Source organism: Tachyglossus aculeatus, chromosome 5, assembly GCF_015852505.1.
Source record: "Tachyglossus aculeatus isolate mTacAcu1 chromosome 5, mTacAcu1.pri, whole genome shotgun sequence".
Lineage (NCBI taxonomy): Eukaryota > Metazoa > Chordata > Mammalia > Monotremata > Tachyglossidae > Tachyglossus > Tachyglossus aculeatus.
Window position 1 is genome coordinate 41574702 of NC_052070.1, and position 2962 is coordinate 41577663.

General features: G+C 48.5%; 1 non-coding gene across 1 annotated transcript; it reads left to right on the top strand.

The window, feature by feature from the left end:
• Positions 1 to 985: 985 nt before the first annotated feature.
• LOC119929052 lies at positions 986 to 1123 on the top strand. Its single transcript, XR_005451197.1, has one exon. It is a non-coding gene; the product is annotated as a small nucleolar RNA SNORA7 (small nucleolar RNA).
• The last annotated feature ends 1839 nt before the right edge of the window (positions 1124 to 2962 follow it).

Sequence of the window (2962 nt, forward strand, 5' to 3'; positions counted from 1 at the left end):
CCACATCCTACCTCTGGCCTGGAACACTCTACCTCCTCAAATCGGCCAGACAATGACTCTCCCCCCCTTCAAAGCCTTACCGAAGGCCCATCTCCTCCAAGAGGTTTTCCCAGACTAAGCCCCACTTTTCCTCACCTCCCACTCCCTTCTGCGTCGCCCTGACTTGCTCCCCATGCTCTTCCTCCCTCTCCCCACCCCACAGCACTTATGTGTATATCCGTAATTTTATTTATTTAAACTGACGTCTGCTTATTTGTATTGATGTCTGTCTCCCCTCTTCTTGACTGCGAACTTGTGGGCATGGATTATCGCTTTTTATTGCTGTATTGTACTTTCCCAGATGCTTAGTACAGTGCTCTGCACACAGTAAGCACTTAATAAATACAACTGAATGAATGACTGAATGAATAGGAACAGAGAATAATAATAATAAGGATGGTATTTGTTAAGTGCTTACTATGTGCTGAGCACTGTTCCAAGCACTGGTTAGCAGCATGGCCCAGTGGAAAGAGAACAGGGCTGGGAGTCAGAGGGCCTGGGTTCTAATCCCGGCTTTGCTCGTTTTCTCCTGTGTGACCTTGGGCAAGTCACTTCACTTCTCTGTGCCTCAGTTCCCTCATCAGCAAAATGGGGATTCACTACTCTTCTCCCTCCTACTTAAACAGGCCCCTTGTGGGACCTGATTATCTTATATCTACCCCAGAGTTTAGAACAGAGCTTGGCACATAGTAAGTGCTTAAGAAATAGCAGAATTATTATGGAGAAGCAACATGACCTGTTAGAAAGAACGTGAGCCCGGGAGTCAGAGGACCTGGGTTCTAATCCCACTCCATCACTTGTTTGCTTCTGACCTGGGCCAAGTCACCTAACTTTTCAGGCCTTCAGTTTCCACATCTGCAAAATGGGGATTCAATATTTGTTTCCCCTCTTACTTAGACCGTGAGCCCCATTAGGACCTGATTATCCTGTACTTACCCCAAAGCTTTCCCTCTCAAGGTCACACCTGGAGAGTTTCCAGTCCTCTACCAGGCTCGGCTACAGGAGGGAGAGTCAAGCAGAGGCATACTCATTCCATTCCTAGCTTGGGTAGTGGCTAGCGAGTGGAAGCCAATCTGCTACAAGTCAAAACTCACCCATGCCGGGCCACAGCTGCATGGAAAAAAGTTGAGGGCGGAGGCCTGAGTTTACTGCGTAGAAGGAGGCAATGGTAAACCACTTCTGTATTTTTACCAAGAAAACTCTATGGATAACACTATCAGAACGATTTCAGATGGCGAGCAGGGCGTTCTGGGAGAAATGTTCATTCATTCAATTGTATTTATTGAGCGCTTACTGTGTGCAGAGCACTGTACTAAGCGTATGGGAAGTACAAGTTGGCAACATATAGACACGGTCCCTGCCCAGCAGTGGGCTCACAGTCTAGAAGGGGGAGACAGAGAACAAAACAAAATATATTAACAAAATAAAATAGAGTAAATATGTACAAACAAAATAGAGTAATAAACACGTACAAACATATGTACATATATAGAGGTGCTGTGAGGAGAGGAAGGAGGTAAGGTGGAAGGGATGGGGATGGGGAGGAGGGGGGAGAGGAAGGAGGGGGCTCAGTGCGGGAAGGCCTCCTGGAGGAGGTGAGCTCTCAGTAGGGCCTTGAAGGGAGGAAGAGAGCCAGCTTGGCGGATGGGCAGAGGGAGGGCATTCCAGGCCAGGGGGAGGACGTGGGCCGGGGGTCGATGGCGGGACAGGCGAGAACGAGGTACGGTGAGGAGATTAGCGGCGGAAGAGCGGAGGGTGTGGGCTGGGCTGTAGAAGGAGAGAAGGGAGGTGAGGTAGGAGGAGACGAGGTGATGGACAGCCTTGAAGCTCAGGGTGAGGAGTTTTTGCCTGATGCTTAGGTTGATTAGTAGCCACTGGAGATTTTTGAGGAGGGGAGTAACATGCCCAGAGCGTTTCTGGACAAAGGCGATCCGGGCAGCGGCGTGAAGTATGGATTGAAGTGGGGAGAGACAAGAGGATGGGAGATCGGAGAGGAGGCTGATACAGTAATTCAGACAGGATAGGATGAGAGCTTGAACGAGCAGGGTAGCAATTTGGATGGAGAGGAAAGAGCCAATCTTGGCAATGTTGTGGAGGTGAGACCGGCAGGTTTTGGTGACGGCTTGGATGTGAGGGGTGAATGAGAGAGCGGAGTCAAGGATGACACCAAGGTTGTGGGCTTGTGAGACGGGAAGGATGGTAGTGCCATCAACAGTGATGGGAAAGTCAGGGAGAGGGCAGGGTTTGGGAGGGAAGACAAGGAGTTCAGTCTTGGACATGTTGCGTTTTAGGTGGCGGGCAGACATCCAGATGGAGATGTCCTGAAGGCAGGAGGAGATGTGAGCCTGGAGAGAGGGGGAGAGAGCAGGGGCAGAGATGTAGATCTGGGTGTCATCAGCGTAGAGATGATAGTGTCCGTGGTGTTGCTATGGTTCGGAAGCTACTCGATGGCATAAGATGAGACAAGACCCCAGGGCTTAATACAGTGCTTGGTCCATAGTAAGTGCTGTTGGGTAGGGACCGTCTTTATATGTTGCCAACTTGTACTTCCCAAGCACTTAGTACAGTGCTATGTACACAGTAAGCGCTCAATAAATACGATTGAATGAATGAATTAATGAATTAGTAGTAATAAGTGAATTATATTCTCCTGAGGGACAGTGCTCCAGCGCTTAGAACAGTGCTTGGCACCTAGTAAGTGCTTAACAAATACCATAATTATTATAACTACAATAATATATTGTACTCCCAGAATATGCTATGTTCTCCCAGGTATAATACAGTGCTTTGCACCCAGTAGGTGCTGAATAAAAACTGTTGATTTGTTGTCCTTGGCATTTGATGTCCTAACCTCCTTGTGAAAAGAGCCAGGGCCTGGGAGTTGGACAAACTGGGTTCTGATTCTGGTTCTACCATTTGTTTG